This window comes from Lagopus muta, chromosome 2 (assembly GCF_023343835.1).
Source record: "Lagopus muta isolate bLagMut1 chromosome 2, bLagMut1 primary, whole genome shotgun sequence".
Taxonomy (NCBI): Eukaryota; Metazoa; Chordata; class Aves; order Galliformes; family Phasianidae; genus Lagopus; species Lagopus muta.
Window position 1 is genome coordinate 35,589,076 of NC_064434.1, and position 19,482 is coordinate 35,608,557.

The following is a 19,482-nucleotide window of genomic DNA, read 5'->3' on the forward strand; positions in this document are numbered from 1 at the left end:
TAACCAGAGTGATGAGTGTTTGGTAAGTAGATTTTCAAGGGGATGCAACTTCACCTTCAGAAAGCTGACTGACTGACTGAAGAAATTATCTGACCTTTCAGTACAGATTTAAAAAAAGACAGCATTTTTCCCCAGTCCCTGTAGTAGGCGGATGACATCAAAATCTGCATCTTCAAATTTTACATTGTTTATGTCTGCCTACAGATGGTTGCAAGACAAATCTCAAGAGTTCGTTTTTTTTTAAATTAAAATATTCTGAAGAACTCATACCTAGCAAATATGAATTTCGCTTGCAGAGGTTTTCTGAGTTTGAGTTTTGGGTGGGCTTTTTTTGGAACAAAGCACTTAGAGGTCCTTGCTGAATTCTCAGCACTGTATAAGTAGTACAAATTAGGACAATTTATTGCACTTGGATTGCCATTGATTGGTATGCTATTTTTGCCTCTTGTAGAGGAAAAAAAAGCAGGTAGAACAAAGTGGGAAATGTAAGAATGGTGCTGAAGTTGCTGTGAAGTGCTGTGTGGCTCAGCAGTGGTGTTGGCAGGGCAGCTGCAGAGCCCAGCCCCAGCATCTGCTGCAGGATCAGTGAGAGCCCCAACAGAGCCTCAGCAGCCCACTGGTTGCTCCTTAGCCACTCAGCCAAGAGTGCAGCTTCTCCTCAATGCCTGCACTCCCTCATTATCCACATGGTCCGACCTTGCCATGATTACCTCCCAGGGGACCTGGAGAAATATTTTTTTTATCTTGGCAAGTTCACTGTAACAGCATTCAGCAATCTGCTCTGTCAGAACGAGAGAGAAGCCTTCTGCTTTAAATTAAAGCATCAATACATATTTTTTTAAGGGGGATTAAATCTATAAGCATCCTGAGTATTATAAAAACTGAGTAATCAGTGGCAGGGAGGGAAGGTATACATGCTTACAAAATATATGGCAGCTAGGGAGAAGCAGAAAGGGTATGATTGTTGTTATATATAGGTCAAGCTCTCTCCAACAGGGCTAATTAACAAGGGAAAATGCAGTTCTTCCGATCAGAATTGCTATAACAAAGTAATTGCTACAAGCAGAACTTGTTATTAAAAAGCCAGACAGCAGGCTTGTGAAGAACACTGGAATCAAGGCAGCACCTGATGGCTTGCCCTCACTGCCACCTCAAGCACGGCTGACAACCTGCGGGACTGCACTGGAGCTTTCCAGGAGTCAGAGCCTCTGGCATGTTGAAGAGGCTTAGCCTCTTTCAAGTGCACAGACAAAGTAAGAATCAATACATAAATAAATAAGAAAGGCACACATTTTATGACAGCTTCTACAGAATTCTTTTGATTTTTCAATTTTATTTGGTCCTTAAACGTGATTTTACTCTTGGAAATGGAGACTTCTGATTATTCACAACATGAGAAGCAGCAGGAAAAAACTGCCAAGCACTTCTACCAGATTGCTTTGGCTGTGGACAAGGAATGAGAGGCTTCCACTTTCTATCTACTTCTTCAAGTCCGCTAAAAGGATGCAATTTTTAAAGTCAGTTCATCTGAAAGGGTTTCTATTAGTGAATTTGCCAGATACCTAATTACAGGCTTTTCAAAAATCATGAGAAAAGCCTGCAAAACTGTTCATAAGGCGTCCAAATCCCATGGGAATGTTGCTAAGTAGGGCTAGTGAACAAAGCATTGTTTCTGTCTGCCTAGCTGTTACAATTCTTATTTTCAAGTTTTCTTCCCTAAGACAGAGGCAAAACATGTTTTAAGGGAGATCCACGGTTCTCAAGCAGTCAGATGATGCTTGTTATCAGAGGCTTGATTAATAACTGCACCATTTACTGTCTAGCTCACAATGAAATGGCAAGACTCTCCCTTTTCTGAAAAATAGAATCAAATCAACACCTTCTAAGGCCTCCTTCACAGCAAATGTCATTTCTACCAACTCATCTCAACCCTCAACTCTATCCTTCTCAAATGCCTCCTATTTCACTATTATTTTTGCCAGGATTTGTCATACCAAAAGACATCTCTTCTCTTTAAAAACTGAGTTCCCATTAACAGTAAAAAACCTGTCACTCCTTTTGCAACATTTTTTGTTTTGAGCACTACTTTTAGTGTCACATAAGCAAAGTACCTCACATAAGGTATACTTCTCATAAAAATTCTGTCAATTCAAAATACAACATTTTTTTGAGAAGCAATTTTACAAATGTGTTCATAAGATTAAAAACAGTGTTAGCAAGCACTCAAGAAAAACTGACCAGAACTAGTGTGGTGGTTGACTTCACTATCCTGCTTTGATTAGATATTATGCTGCATTGTATGCATTTATTACTGTGGTGAAAAAACAAGCGAAGGATGCCAACCTTGCTTATTTGACAAGAAAAGAACAGTTTGCTCTTTTACTTTCATTTGTAAACCTCCACATTCTCTCCCACCTTCCAGTGGTTTCAAAGAAATTCTTGGTCCTGCCTTTTTGCTGCTTGGTAGCTATGGCTCTGACACATTCAGAAGCCACAGTCAGCATAACAAGATTTAAGATCATCTCTGGGGTCACTGGACAGCAGATGTCCTTATAGAGGCGAGTACCACGCCTTGCACCAGCACGACCACTCATTCCCTGAATTCCTCTGCAGTCTCTCTGGTGGAGTTATCCGACCAGCTGCTGGCTGTCATGTGTGCCTGGTCAGGAGAGTGCACAGCACGAGCAATGTGGGATTTGAATGCATCAAGACAAGGAGCATTGCTGCTACTTAAAAGCAGCAGGGCATGACCCGAGCAGCCCCAGCTCTGAAGCTGGGCAATGGATTTTATGCAAGATTTCTCCTGTTCTCCATGTTTTCTCTTCTACTCTTAAGGCAGAACTGCTAGAGAGTTCAACACTATGAACTACAATTTTCTATCATCTTTAATTCAGGTGGCCTTTTGTGCTCCATAGCACCATCCAGAAGGAAAAAAAACCTCCCAACCACAATGAGATTTTGGTTTCACTCACAAACAAACAAACAAACAAACAAATAAATAAATAAATAAATGTTTGTATTGTACAATATTATATATTTTATATATTATGTATATGTATATTATATAGACAAACATAAAAATAAATATACTATACTATACTATGTACTATACTACACTATATATATATATATACACTAAAACTGTGCTCAAGCCTTTTTCAAGCTTGGCAGCTGAGGGGTGTCCCATCCTCTAAATTGCACAGACCACCACTTCCATGCCATCCTTGCAGCACTCCAAAGGCTTCTTCCACAAGTAGATCCCTCCCAGAAGGCCTAGGACTGTGGACAGATTAAAAAGGGTCAACCCATTTTCTCCCCTCTAGAATAGTGACTCTTCCCAGAATGAAGCTTCATGAAGCCTCAGAGAAGAATTTGGACATGATGGGGTGAAATGTGTGCTCTGCAACCTGGCAGGAAACATCTACGCATTCAACACACACAAGGAGTTAACATGCAGATTGTGCTGCTAGGAAGGTGTCCAGCTCCTTTTATCTCTAATAAATCTGTGCACAGCTTTCTCCAATCTACTACAGCCTTTACAGCCAAGCACATTTCTCCTACATCAAACAGACAATTTTTCTATGTCCGTTCATATGCACATGCAGACATGCAATGTCCATGCAGTGTCCCTTCCTGAATGATGCGCAAGAAGCAATGGGATTTCACTGGCAACTACTAATAAAGCTGCAGGCTCCTGAGCCACACTACTAGCCAGGATAAACACCCTGTGGCGGCAGCGTTCTTGATGCCTGTCACTGATGTATGTCAGCCCTGATGTTTGGTGGAGCAGCCAGCTCTGTGCCCCACATGGGAAGCTCACTGGAAGGAGATGGAGTTGACAGTGTTACTACTGATGCTTACAGAGCTCTTCAGGGCAGTGGTTGGAAAGGAGAAGCAACACAGCCCCAGGGCTTCTCCAAGGGAATCATTATGAAAACCATGGCAAAAGAGGAGGTTATGGGTTTCATGATGGGAAAAATACAAGGATGCCTATAGTCATGCTGCTGGCCTCCAAAATTACATAGAGTACATGTGGCTTCAACCCAGTACACTAAGGCAGGTGCATGCAAACATATAAAGTTGTGGAGAAAACATCTTAGGGAGATGGGATGAAGAGAAGCTATTTTAAGTGCCTTCTGCTAAGTCTTACTATGGCAGCAGAAAACGCTTAGAGAAGGCTTCAAAATGACAATCAGCACCCAAGTGAAAAAAGCAAGTAACTATTTCAACAGCAATTTGTTCACCACTTAATGTTTGCCATTTACATCTTTTACAGTATTTTTCTGAAGTACAATGTTTACTGCCTTCACCTTGCCTCTCAAGCCCATTTTTTCTTCTTTAAATAGAAACGAATTTGAGTCATGACTTACATGTAATTTTTCTAGGTTCTGTGCTGGCTAAATTGTTCTCACGATGCAGGGAACAGGATCAGCGGAGAAATTAAGAGGCTACAGCAATCCATTAAGAAGTGGCCCTCCAAAGCTTTGCAGGGCAATGTGCTGGCAACTCAGTCGATATCAACCTAAAATAAAACAAAAGAAGCCATTAAAAAATTCAAATATCAAATCTTTACAAAAGCCCTCCATTTTTTCCTTCTAGTTCTGAAAACAATACAGGGGCTTTGCCTACCTGTTCTACCTGGTGTAGGGAACCTGCTTTGGCAGGGGGGTTGGACTCGATGATCTCTGGAGGTCCCTTCCAACCCCTACAATTCTGTGTGATTCTGTGTGACTTTATTTTTAACATAGAAGGTTTTTATGTCAAACATGGCAATTACATCGTGTCCATTGCATATTTCTTGCCAGTAAACAGTAGTCACTTTATAACAGACTATATTTTTTCTTGTATTAGTGTAGTGCCTAAACAAAATACCTCAGTGATTGTTCTAGCAGATCACACTGTAGATACGCTCATACTTGTGCACACATACTATAGAAGCTCTAGCAGCACACCAGAATGGCCTTTCAACAAAAGATGATCTAAGAGACTTCAGATTAACTAATACTTGTATTCGTCAAGGCTTTGATTTTATCAAGGAATTTATGTCATTAACATTAAATCTGTCCCTCGGTTTCCATTTTATTCTGCGTAACTTCAGAGAAAAACAACCAACCACTAGTGCAGTCCGGTGTCCTTTGGTTAATGCAATGTGTGCCATGTTCCTCCAGCCATACTACAGGAAAGCTACGGCAAGTCAGTGTCAAAACAAAAACTGGAGAGAGTACAAAATGTGCATGTTCCTATCGGCAATTCACCATGCTGCCACAGATACTCAAGGGCTCAGACCTCAGATCAGGCTAGGTTATAAGAGGAGGTGTAAGCAGCTGGAGAAAAGTATGGGAATGCTTGAACAGTATTGATTTGACTGAAGGTGGTGATTGGGAGTGAAAAGATGGAGTATTTGCCGTTGAACAGAAGGGGACAGCAGCCAAACAAGCAGTGCTACATATGTACCTTCCCAGGATCACTGCAAGCGCTGTATCTGCAGAATTACACCAGCTCATGCAAGATGTAAAAGACGACAGATAAAAACTATGTTTAGATTTTTTATTAAAATCTATTGTTATTTTTCTGCAATTTGCAAAATTAAACTTCCAGTAGCAACTCCCGTTTTTTTTTTAATATTTACTGATTCCAGAAACAAGCCAAAGAATAACACAAACTGCACACTGAAAGCAAATTTGTATTTTTTTTTTAAATAAGTATGCAGATCTTCATTTTAAAAGTCCAGTACTTTCCGAACGTTGATGTGACAACATTCTACTCTGAGACTTGTAGAGAACTGGATCACTTAAGAAAAGTAGGTTATTTCTTCTGGATGGCACCCGTCCAGGTGATTTACCAACAGATGATCAAAATTCTGCTATGTTTAAGCATTACCTATATAAGTAATTGAAAAGAATCATGAGGCTACTCTAAGAAAGCAACGCTTGCATCTCTTTAGTTTAAGTAATTTTCTCCAACTGGGCATAACATTCATTGACAGACTGTAAGAGGACAAAATATTTATGGTTACAAATATACATTATCTAAATTGCCTATAAAACTAAAAATATAAACTGCAAATCTGTTCAGCCGTAAATCACTGGTACAACAAAAATAACTGCCGTTTAGTCAATGGCCAAAGGAATAAAATCAGGGAAGTGTCTGTATTTTCAAGGACAAGTTAATTTTCTGAGCTAAAACAGCACTTGCCACGGCATATCAGAAGAAAGAGAATAAATAGAAGGGAGGGAGGAGGGAAACAAAAAAAAAGAGAGGGGAAAGGAAGACTCGGTGCCACACTTTTCTGAGAAGGTGTGATTGATGTTCACTGCTGTAAGAAAGCATGAGGCTACATCCCAAACATTTCATTCCCTTCTGCAAATGTCTCGCTGCATATCTCTCCCCGTGTCCCCTAGATATACTTGTCCCACACAAGATGATCCAGACAGCATCAGGTTTTACGCATGATCTAAAACATGAAAGCAGGAATCTCTCGGCTGAGGGGTCAGTTTAGGGTAGAATGAAACCTAACCCCCGCCTACGTTAAACATGAAGGCTGCTTCATGCTTTCCATTTTCTAAAAGTATTTCCTTTCCAAAACAAGACAATTACTAAAAGTGTAAAAAGAATACATGAAAATTGAGCTTATATGAAATGATGAACCAAAAGCGCATCTAACAAAGAAAAGATTCAGCATTTAAAATGCTGGCTGGCCAGGCCTGAAGCCCAGGAAGAGCTGGATCCTGTGCAGGATGAAGATGCACTCTCAAGCCTTGCTCAGAGCCCAGACCTGTGCATGTGGGCCAGATGCAACTGGATCACAAGAGGCCACAAGATCATTCCCCAGTGCCAACTCCAAGACTCACCTCCTGCAGCAAGGTGAACGCACGAAAACCTTGTCTTTATTTTAAAAAGAAGCATCTGCCTTCACAGATGCAGAAGAATGCTAATAGAATAACACTTCAAACAAGACATTCTAAGCTTTTCTTTATCCTTTAACTTACGTATTGTAACAACCTCTTGCACATTTTTGAAATATGTTACATTTTTTCCCCTTTCTTTAGAATGCCAGTGTAAAGGAAGATGCACCAGACACCACCTCTAGAAGAGGCAAGCATGAAGCTAAAGACATCTTTACTGCAAGAAAAAAAAACTTTCTGCTTGGATTTTTGTTATGCAGTGGGTATGTTTCAAAGAGAGGTTGTTAGTGTGAAACAGCAAGAGCTTTGATGCTTAAGAGGAGGAAAGCTGATAAGTTCTTCAGTTTGCAATGAACAAAACAAGAAAGGAGATTTGAGAAGAGCAAGATGAATACACCTGGGTATTGCTCTGGTTAGTGGGAAACATTTTTCAAGCCCAGCAAATAGTGCAATCATGCATCAGAAAATCAGAGAATTTGGGCAGACAGTGAGGGAGGTGAGTAACACACAGCTGGGTTAGCTTACACGCCAACTTTCACAACACAGACACAAAAAATGACGGCTAAATGAAATGAGCCCGTGTGACAAGATGAGCTGGTATGCTTCTCATAGGCAGGAGAAAACAGTTTTTAAGGAAGGCTGCACACCAGAGAACAGGAAGAGTGAGCACAAATGTGTAAACAGAATCTGTGTTTTTTAAAGTCTTGTCGCACTTGATGGAGCACAATATTTGCCACAGAAAAGCATGTAGAAACCAGTTCCAGTCACACCAAGGATCCCTGTCTGTTACATGCAATGAGAGATTAGCAAACATGCTTTCTTTACATTTTGTATGTTTTCAAGTGAAGCTGAAGAATGCTTCTTTCTGGTTGAAACAGCTTCAGTGTAACATTTGTATTTTGCAACTGCTGGAAGGACTGCCTGAGGCTGAGAAGGCACTTTCAATCCTCCTGACATCTAGTATGGGATCTCTCCTGAAATCTGTAAATTAAACCCAAGATCATCTTTGTAGCTACACCAGAAAACATGCACAGCCTGCTTCATCTATCAGTGCATTTAATTTATTCCTGGTAACTCTCATGGTTCTACCAAAGAGAAGCAGAACACCTGTCCATTGCTCACATTGTGCTCATGTGCACAGTGCTGAGCAGGGAGGCATCATGAGGATCATCTCTGCCGCACAAGGTCCCCACACCTGAGCTGGCTGTGTTCAGATAATAGCAGAGCCATGGGAGCAATCAATCTGGATAGAAACCACAACTGAACTCATCAGGAGACGTAGAGCTGACTGGATGAAGATGAAGGCAGTTTTTGTTGCTCTGTGCTGGCAGGGGAGTCTTCCAGTCTGCAAACTGGATTTTCCCCAGCTGCACTTAACAGCGCCAATAGGGCTTAAGTGGAAAACCCTCAAAGGGCCCGGGGATGTGTGGGGGGGGAATTTTTGACTCCATCCTGTTCTCTGGTTGCTGTTAACTCTGACACATCAGGCAGGTTGTGCTAGAAGAGGTGGGTGGGAGACTGCAGTTTGAAGATGGTACTGCATGAACATTTAAGACGTCATGTAAAATGTGACTGACTTTAATACTGAAATATATTTTACTTAAAATAAAGCCACCACTGAAAACATTTCACCTTGGTAGTATGATCTGTGAAAAGATGGCTAGATGTAGAAGGAAGTTAACAGATTCATTGAGACAACTCCCAAACAACACGTTACCAAATGACACAATCTGATTACTTACGCCTCACACAGCAAAGTACTAAAAATCCAAAACAGATAAAACCAACATATGATAAAAGTCAGATTTGCATTAAATATGATAAAAATCCAGGCTTCTGACATATTCCTCCTTAAAGATTTTGGTTAACAAACATGTGAGCTGGACAAAATATGATGGTTCAGCGATAAGGATGAAATTGCTGTCACAGAATATGCAGCCTCTGAAAATGATTGTGGATTTGCTAGTGCTCAGTCTCTCGGGTAAGGATGCTTCCCATGGTGGCACTAAATGACGCAGTTCACTGGATTTATGCCCCAATGCATGTGAACCACAAGAATTTATGCCTGTCCTGTTGAAAGGGTGCTCCCACTCAGTGCTCGAACAATTATCTCAGTCAGACTTTTACTACTAATTTCTTTTTAAAATTGCAAAATGAGAAAACAGTTAACATGCTGAATGAAAGAACAGGTCACAGTTAACCACAAAAACTCTCCAATAACGTTCAGCATGTGGGAAACAGATAAGTAAATGCTGTGAAAGATGAACAATATTTAAGTATTAACACTTTTCTTTTTCTTTTTTTTTTTTTTTGAAAGTTTGTCTGGCATTTCCACCGGTTTTCCTCTAAGCTCTACTACAAAAATAACTATGTCTGACTCTGACTGGAAAATATGGCAATAGCTCAACATTGCTCCCTTTTCCTTCGTATTCAGGAAAAAATACACCATCTCACAACTTCAGAGAAAGTGATTTTCAGGTGACTTCTGACCAGGGTGAAGTCAGAGGAGCATTCATCAGCTGAGGAAGTTCAGTCTAATAGTCATTAGAGTGTGAAATGAAGACAGACATACTTAATGTTAGGTAAGAAGAAACAGACAGTCTTTCTCTAAGATGCATGTATGGTCCCCTATGCTCTAGGGGACAGAGCATATGCACAGAGTGAAAGAATTCTATTTCAGCTCATACAAACGCTAAACAAAATAACTGCACATCAAACTGTAAGGTAAATGGTGCCTAGTTTTCTGGCTCCAGCAGTGACCACATCATCTGAGCAGACAGGTGCTGCTGAAAGACAAAGGCTCTTGAACAGTCTATTGAACTTGACCTTGATTCCTCCAGAACCCATCTCCCTTTCCGATCACCAACGCCACAAAGTAGAGGCCAAATACCACTCTTCCCTCTCTGAGATGGTAGAGACCATTTCAGCTTGCTACAGCAAAAAGAAGCAAAAGAGTCATAGCAGACACAGTGAACCTCGTGCATCTCACACCGCCCTGAGATGCAGAGCAGCAAAAGGTGCGCCTGACCCCGAGGGCTTGCTTGGAGGATGATTCTACATCTCCGTGCCAAGCAAGCGGAAGTCAAAAGGAATTAAAATGCTTTGTGGCTTATTTTCACTTGCCATTACAGAAAGAAGAAAGGAAGAATCACAGTGGGAAAGGGGTTCAAAAATACATTCCCTCTCGTGTGAACTCAGGTCTGTTTAATAAGAAAAGCCAGCAAGGCTACACACAGTAATGTTGAGAAAAAGGAAATGGTACTTCATGCTCACCAGAGTCATAAATCTTGCCAGTAAGTCTCTAACAGCAAAACAGTGAGTAGGGGAATTTTTATACGCAGATAATTAATCGTGAGCTGCTATCAGGCTTACTGTGCCACGCACACAGCGTGCACAGCTCCGCCGCATGCCGCCTCCTCAGCGCTCCAAGCACAACCTCGGGTATGGCTGCTGCCAGCTTCACCAGCAAGTGCATGGCCTGAACTCTCAGAAATGTAAAAAAAATAATGTGCAGTGAAGATGGGTATTTCTATCCACAGAAATCTTTTTGCAGGGAACCCATAAAGGTTTTTTCAGCTGGGAAAAATAACTATTCTTATGACATTGTCCCCTCTGCCATGTGGAACAGGATGCAGATGAAGAGCTTTATCCCAGCGTAAACATCCTTGTCCTCTGGTGTGGATACCACTCACAGACACTGCAGAGCAAGCAGGATGGTCAGGGAAAAAGCCACCGCAGCAGAAAAAGAAAACATGCACAGGGAAAATCATGAGCCAGAAGGAGCTGCAGGGAACTCAGAAGGATTGGAATCACCAGGCCCTTCCTGCCATCTCTGGCAGGGATGATGCAGCCCATCATGCCCCTCTGCCAGCTCTTGTTCCTCGACATCATGTTTTGTTTCGGAGTGCAGCCAGGCACTTCCACTAACAACAGACATGAGGGAAAGCTCCACCACATCTCAGTCAGACCGCACTTCCAGTTAAAGAAAAGCCTCTTTTCGGTTTCTAGATGAGAAAGTAGCCAGGGGCAGAAGTGCCAGAGAGCGCACTAGGCACTCCTGACGCTGCCTCAAAATGGAACGACTTCGTCTAGAGGAGGTTGGGGTTCCTTCATCCCCCGAAGATCTCCCTCTGGGGCCCATGTTAGAGAAGGGCATGGAGAGAACAGCATCTTGCTTTTCTAAGACCGGCTGTGAGAGACTCAGCTGAGCAGGGAGAGCCCAGCCCTTCCACATCACAATCTCCTTTCTGCTCATCTTCTATACTCATTTTCTTCCCCTAGCCCTGTGCAGTTGCACTACACTGCTCAATTGCACTCCTCTGTTGGTCCAAAAGAGCTGGAGACTGATAAAACTATGGGGTAGGCCAGCTCCACCATCACTGCACACTCCATCTGTGCAGAGTCAAGCAAGCACTCTCTAGTCCAAGGCTCGGTTCTCTTGCTACTATAAGTTAAACCAGTAGATTGGTCTGTATTTACTGCATTAAACTACAATTATGCTTTTTTAAATCGTTCAGCCTAATGGCATGCAGCTGCCACAGAAATCCTATACACATCACAGGCTCTCTTTGAGCTGATTAGCTGGATAAGAAACCATAGCCAAAAGACATGAAAAGATGGGTCCAAATTTAAAACTCTCAGATGAGCAAAGAATTTCATTCAAAGAACTGTGTGAAGGAGGTGGAAGGAAGGCTCACAGCACAAGTGAAGGTTTTGTTTACTACTGATATAAACAGATGAAACACTCTCTGTCACTGGGCTTAAGGATCAACGCACAACAGACTCAAAGCGCTGCTGATGGGTATTACAGCTGCTGCACAAATCTGTGTGAATGCCAGTATTTGTGTGCTTTTGTTCTGGATGAGAACTGAGGGACAACATACCAAGGAAGCTAACTTTATGCTGAAACAACCTCCTTGTGATATAAAATAGCTTAAAGACGACAGCCCCTTCAATTGAGCTGCTGCTGCTCAGTGTGTTTCTTTGGATAGCAAAGTATTGGTTTTTTTTCCTTAATTCAAGGCAGCTCCATGCATTTACATTTATTTGTAGCATAATGTTTACTATTCTAATCAGAACATTCCGTAATCTTGTCTAGATGTTTTATTATTAATTGGTACACCCCCCACCCCACCCTGATAATTATCCTCTGGAGAGGTAAACAATTCAACATCAGTTACTTTAGTTAAAGCCATGAATATGCATTATTTATTTATTTAGGTAAACAGTAATTAAGAAAAATCACCCAGATTGTCTTCTCTTTGAAATGAGTACTACTTCACTAGCCCTGCCATGGGAATTGCAAGTCCCTTAAGCACATATATCACTTTGTTTTCCTCTGCCATGATTCTCATTTGTGGGCTTCGGAATGCATAACAGCAACCAAGGAAACAGCTCCTATGTTGTCTAAGGCTGTGTGGTGAGTCCAGAGCATCCAAACTCACTCTCAAGGACAAACAGCAGGTGCCCAGATGCCGACAGAGAGGAAAGCAGAAATACTGTGGGTGCAGAATGAGGACAAGAACACAGATACGGGTTCCATCCTCCCTGTGGTATAAGCACAACTCTCCTTTCTTCTTAGCCTTGTGCTGTTAGGGTATCCATAACCCAATGCACAGATTTCAAAGTTTTTTTTTGCAGCAACCCCCCACTAACACCAAAAAGCTGACAGTACAAGGGGCTCTCTGTGCTAATGGAGTAAGCATCCAGCAGTGAAACACAATCTGCACTGCAAGAGGCAGGGCAACATGTAACTAATGGAAACATTTGGATTTATTCATGCTGGAGGAGAGAGATACCCTTGTATGCTGTATATATAACTTATACATTGGGTAATCAGCAGCTGAGCCGCTCCATTTGACTCCACTAGTGTGGATTTCTTCCTTAATATTACATGACCTCAAATATTCCAACATCCTGTCCTGTCTAATACTTCCACCAACTTCTACTGAACGCTGTGACAGAATCAGACAGCACTACAGGCAATGAATCCATTCACGGGGAACTCGTTGTTTTAAACCAAAAATTAGACGTGTCAGGCAGTCCTGACAGGGTTGATCATATAGCCTAAGGATTGCACTGGCAAGCACTACAAGAAGAATCAGAATGTCTCCCAAAGACAAAGGGATTTTCGCATATCTAAAATTAATAAGTAAATAGATAAAGCTGCGGTCTGGGCTTTGTTTCAGTTTTCAGAGCCAATTTCCGGCCACCGTTCAGAGAAATGCTTTGCATTTCAATTTCTGAGTCACTCATTTTTACAAGTGCACTTGCTGGAATTACTAAGCACGGGATCTGATCAAAATATTCTCTTCTGAATCAAAGATCTTTTCAATTTTATGGATGCACACGGATCAATGAACTTAATGCTGTGACTGACGTCCTGGCTGCGTGTGGGTACAGTCCTGGTATGATGCGATTGGTCATGGAAGCCCTCTCCCACCTGATGCCCAACGTCCACTCAGGAACAAGGAGGTGTTCTCCATTCTGCACAAAAACAGCACACGCTGACATTGGTTTCCTGGATTGGAACACAAAATGATATACGCTTCCAGAAGCAGGTTTGAACATCAGGTGTAAATGAAAATAATTCCTGAAAAGAATCTGTTCTGAAACCGAAAATCGGAGACCGCCGCAGTGCTGTGCCTAAGTTGAGTCATCAGTTCCCTTTATAGCCTAATAATTGACACTGCCTTGATCAGAATGACTGATCCGAATGTTGCTTTGTGTCTGAGTGTGTGTGTTTTTTTGGTGTTATTTTTTCTTTTACATGTAAACAAGCTGCCTGTCAGCTTACAGGAGTATTTATGTTTGCCAGATCATGAGAAATATCTGTCAAAAGCAGATTTCAGTCTCTCCAGTCAACTCGTTACAGTCTGAATCAGGCTGTACTACAAAGAAACCAAAACCAGGTCTTGTTACAGAAAGAATACGCTGCCAACTCTCAGTGGAAGCACTGATTTTATTGCATTTTCTTGGCATTAAATGCCAAGAAGGGTTCCCTCCTTCCCCTATGGGACTTCTCCCCCCAAAATAGTCTTCTCTTTTCCCCTCTCTCTGCACTTTTCTGAAGTGAAGTGTCTTATGGGAAGAGACTGATATAAGAAGAATCACGGTGCAATGAAGTTTCAGAGCACACTGATTTCCCATCTTTTGACACTAGTACTCAGGTAACAGTGATTCCCAATGGAGGGATTCCCTTTCTGACACTACCAACAAACACACACTCTCACACGTCTACCTTCCTCAGGCTACACCTCCCCAAAATAAGCCATTTCTATGATTAATTATTTTCACATCTTCCAAACAAGCAAAGATCAAGTAAGACCGCAAATGCCTCTAGTACTATTTTCTAAAGCAAAAGTGACACAAACAGGGCAGTTCCTTCTACCAGGATACAGATGACACTCGACAGCCACACTGTGGGTCACTGCCAAGTAATCTGCCCTGGAACAGTAGCATCATTAGAACAAAGGAATCAAAAAGTGAAACAGGTATGAGACCTAAAAAGAAAGAGGATTCGGCTACAGTATCAATATGAAAATAGAAAAGAAAGGACTTGGGCAGGAGCACTAGGCTGACCACACCACACAGATCAGAACTGAAAGCAGAGCTCGGTTAAATAGAACAATAATTTATAGATTATGGGGCAGTATTTGAAAAATTTAACAGTAGATAAATGGTCTGCACTGCTGATGTGATGCCCAGATCCTCACTATACTTTGGAGAAAATGAAGGAGGACCCATCTAAATGAAGACTGCATAGAGTAATACAATGATAGCTATTAAAGCAAGGAGACAGAAAAAATCTAAAATTGTCTTGCAGAAGAAAAGATGGAACAAAATGATAAAAAGGGGAAAGAAAATGATTTACGGGCTGGAGATGACATTACATTTTACTTCCCTAACAGTGGTACACAACTGGACTTGAAACTAAGAATATCTGCAAAATACTATACTTTCTCCCTGTCGAGTTTGGCAGGATACGGTGAATTTAAATAAAAGTCTTGCATTTTAAATGACAAAAAAAAAAAAAAAAATCATAAAGCAAGAAATTTACAAGCTCTTTTGAAGTAAAAAATTACTTCATAGATATACTCATGAAACAAAATGGTGAGAATACTAAACAAGATGCAGTCTCACTTGTGATTTAGAAATGATGTCCATAAGCTTACAGTTTTATCCATATTCAGCACAGAAACCAAGTGTCATCAACTTTGCAAAATATTTGGATAATCTTGTATTTTTATGAACAGTGCTTTCATCTGTGTTAGTTACTTTGGAGAGAGAAATGGAAACACATTCCCAAAATATGAAGACACACAGTATTTTGGTTAGATATAAGATGACTGCACTTGGCTAGCACTGGTTTTTATCTTTCTGACCTGGAATAACATCTGCCTTCAACTGTAATTTTTATCAACTCTTTGAAGTTTTATTACTCCAAGGTACAAGGGTGGCAATGCTCAGACAGAAGAATGGAAATTAAAAGCACTTTGCACTCTCAAGCAAACCAGTGAAAAAATCCTACTTAGTTCAGGAGTTGCCAATACTAACAAAATGTTCATTGTCTGGCACTGCATGTGAGTAAGTAGTGTACGAAGCTGCATCAGTGTTCTGACACATGTCAACTGGGCAAAGTTTGTAGGATTGCTTGTATCTGCCATGGTAGCTTTTTGGTTCATTTTGAACCATCTCCTGAACGTCAAGATGAAAAAAATAAAGGCATGGCAGGCAAGGCAAAATAGAAGCATTTCAAAAAGAAAGATTACTGAATGAAGAAAAACTGTATGCTAAATGTCTGTCTAGTTCTCTGCACCAGCTTAATTCAAACATAAAATTTGGACACTTCATTTATTTTCTTCTTCAGTTTCATGCCCTCTGCAAATAGAAGTGTAGTTAGTGTCAGCTCACTTCTGTAATGAAATTCTTTGCTCTTCTCCTAAGAACCATAGTATAGCCATGGAGAAGAGCTTCTATTTCCAGTTCTTATGGCTTTTGGTGGCTTTTGTTTTATTTTTGACTCATATCACTGAACCTGCCTATTCTGCCTTGATTACCTTGTTTTATTACTCTCTGCAGCCCTGGCATTTGTTTTAATTTTTGTAAAAAAATAGGGAGTTGCATAAAGAATGATTAATACTGCAAATGCTGTACCAAGCAATATTACATATTTTACTGCTTATATAGTCAGCATGCCAGAACCAACAAAATCAATTATTTTGGTCTGAAAGCATATTTCTCCTTTCCTGTTTGCAATGGTGTAATCTTGACAGAAATAACTGAGAAAAGAAGAATAGCACCAGGTGAGAACAGCTAATAATGTACAGTCAAGTTTGGGTCAAGGGCTACGGCTTGGGAAACATCTCTCGGAAGAGTAACAATGCTTGAGTTCTCAGAATGCCACAAGGATACTGGGCACACAACCTATTAGGCCATCATCCCAAATTACTAATTACCTGTGCCATGTTCTCATCACACTGAAAAAGTCTCTGCTTTTTCCTGAAGTTCTGTAAGTGAAAAATGAAATTGAATGCTTTCCCATTTGATCAGAGTGGCTAACAAAAACACTTTAATAAATACTTGGGCAAAAAGGCTTTTTGTTATTACAGTATAGAGTCATAAAAGCCAATACATGATAGCCAGTGAGTATTTATATGCAGAAATTGGCCCAACAAAGCTTCCTACTTGGTAAACAGTGAGAGGATGTTCTGAATAAATATTTGTTTTCCCTTATTTATTTCTACACTGGGTGAGGCAAGACAAGAGGATGTTTAGGCATTGCTCTGACTTCAGATTTTGATCTTGTGAACAATTTGGTCTGTAAGGTTACAAGGCTTTTAATCTCCCATACATCGTGGATTGCGCTATCGTCACTATCATAATGAAACCAGACAGAGCTTACTTCCCATTCCCCAACCCCGACACCAGGAGGGCACACTGAAATGAGAAAGTTAGTCATGTAAAACTGAGTAAAGAATGCTGCACAGTGTGTCAGACACTCAGCTTTGTCCATGTGTAAAACAAGACTGCTGGAAACTATTCCTGCCAACATGCTGCGAGGATGGACAGGTCAAGAAGTGGAATAACCTCAACTGTCAGGATCAGAAGATGTGATTTAGCTTGTCCAGGCAAACGCGGACGACAATCCTTGAGCTTTTCTATGAGTCCTTCTGCTCTAGGCACAATCAGATTTTATTGAACCATAATCCTAGATAAATATATTGAATCTTTCAGCTGAAGTCAATTACAGTGCGTTAAATGGCAGGCTTCCCGATTTCCAGGAAGAAAATCACTTCTTTGGTGAAAGACTAAGTTACTTTCACAATTAGATACTTGTAGCTCAGACATGGGGTTGAAACAGCAACAGACAGCTAAGCAATTGCCAAGCTTTCAGGCACCGCTCCTTCAGAGCTATAAGGAGAGCAAATTCCCAGGCTTTCCAATTGGTAAAGAAAAAAGTACTACAAGCAGAGAGGAGATGGTCAGCAGCAACAGCAGCAGCAGCAAAGTTCAAGCTCAGCCATGTTTTCTCAGGGCTGGGGATGGAGTTAACCGGTCTCTGAAGGGATGATACATCACTCTTCCCGCGACTGAATATCTTCACATTTAGATGTTTAAATTAGATATAGCAGCCGACCCAGAGTGGCAATGCTTCTCTCCAAATGGGAAGCTGGTTCTTTATTCACCTAAAATGGGAGCACCCTGACCTATATCAACAAGGCTGCTCACAAGTCTCTCCATGAGAGAGGGAAAACTAGTGCAGTGAAATAAATGGTGGAGAAAAATAAACAGGAAAGCAATTTGACAAACAGTTGGTGAAGATAAGCCAAACTTCCCAAGGGAAAGATTGATTGCCATTCAAAAGTAAGAAGCAAGCAGAGAAGGGAAGGCTTTGGAGACAGAGAACTGGTGGCAGAAAAACATCTGGCATAGTACAGATCTCAGAGGAAAGCAGGGGAGGCATTTCTGTGTCCATGGGAGAAAGACTGAAATACATAATGGATGGGAAGGTTACACAGGTTCCAATGAAGAGGATCTCTCATTAACCCCAGCGACTCCAAGAAAATTGAGGGTCAAGTCCAAGGAAGGTTTGCAAAAACATGGCCAAAGCAAAAAGAAAGTATGAAGAAGGTGGGAGGACAGAAAACAGAAACAGCTGTCATAGCAGAATCAAAGAGAAAACAAAAGGTGGATTTGTTCAGAATGAAAACCTGTTTGTAGTTTCACGATCTTGTCAGTGGCTAAAGAAGAGCATTACTAAGGGGGGAAGAGAAAGAAAGTACAGAGCTCCACACCGTCTTCCCAGAGAAAAATAATTCCTGTAAATGCTGAGAAAAGTTTAAATATCAACCCACATGAGATAAAAGGACACATCAAAAGGCATGTGACTTGTCATTTCTGATTCCTTACTCAGAATTAGCATCCGTGTGAGATTCATATTGAAATCACTTAAATGAATATTTGCCTATTAGGGACTTGAGTGGAGGAGCAGAAGGCTAACTGTAGTGCTAGTGCTAGTACTGAGATACCCTCATCATGTGAAAGCAACAATGTGCCAATGTACATCTTGCCAGGAGGCCACGAGGTGACGGATGGCTCCCTCATAGTGCCTTTTTCAACAGCTAAGGGTCACTTCAGGTAACCTGCTGAAAAGGCTCAAGCATTTTCCAGTTTCTTTCTTACACACACTCATATTTAAATGTCAAGAGATCTCTGTGTAATTCAGCAGATGACAGAATCTGCATTTCTGATCCAGTTGGGTTTGTGTGGGTCGTGTGTGTCAAGCAGATAAGAATGACTCAAAGCTAGAAGGAGGCAGACCGTGAGGAGAAAGGTGAGAGACAAGGAATATTCCAACTGCTTGCTGCTGCACAGGGACAGCCAAATTCCATGACAAACAGATCGGAAAGATACAAAATAGAAAAAAAAAAATCACTAAAACCTTTCTAGATCTGAAAATCACTTCTATCCACTCCCAGAAAGTAAATAACAGAAGCACAGGCCATTTTTCTTTGTGAGGAAGCTCATCCTTCTCACTCGAGTCCCTAGGCTGGCTCTTCCCATTGCAACATTCATGTTTTTAAAAGCACCAGTAGGCTGCACCTTCACGACACACCTCCGGAAGGGAGGACGACGATCTCTGTTTTAAAAATGAGGAAGTCAGTCATGGGGCAGATGAAAAAGGTTGCCTGAGAACACACAGGAAACCTGTGACCAAGGCGGGTAAATGAACCCAGACCATGAGTTCCAGTTGGGTGCCCTGTCCAAGCTGGGTGGCCGACAGACTACCTTTTCTATTGGAGCTCTAAAATTTCAATTTGGTGTGTTGTTTAATGAATGTATTTGGTTTTTTTTTCGTTTGTCTAGCCACTACGTTTCATTTCACTCACACTTCTGCTTTGTGGAAGCTTTTTATTCTACTTCTTTTTTTAATTTGGCTTTAAAAAGCCCACAATTGAATATTAAACAGAATTTCACCTTCAGTATTTCACCTTTTCCCCCACCAGCATCAGCTTTTCTCTAGCTCTCAGTGTTCTTTGTGCATTCTGTGCTAATAATTATGGCCTGATCAAAA

The 19,482-nt window shown here is 41.1% G+C and overlaps 1 protein-coding gene across 3 annotated transcripts in view; it reads right to left on the reverse strand.

The window, feature by feature from the left end:
* Positions 1-19,482, reverse strand: part of BACH2 (BTB domain and CNC homolog 2) — a 180,956-nt gene that overhangs the window by 74,798 nt on the left and 86,676 nt on the right. For all 3 annotated transcript variants that reach the window (XM_048937789.1, XM_048937788.1, XM_048937790.1), the window contains one exon: positions 4,371-4,522. The gene's annotated coding sequence lies outside the window, so the exon portion shown is untranslated. The remainder of the gene's footprint in view (positions 1-4,370; positions 4,523-19,482) is intronic.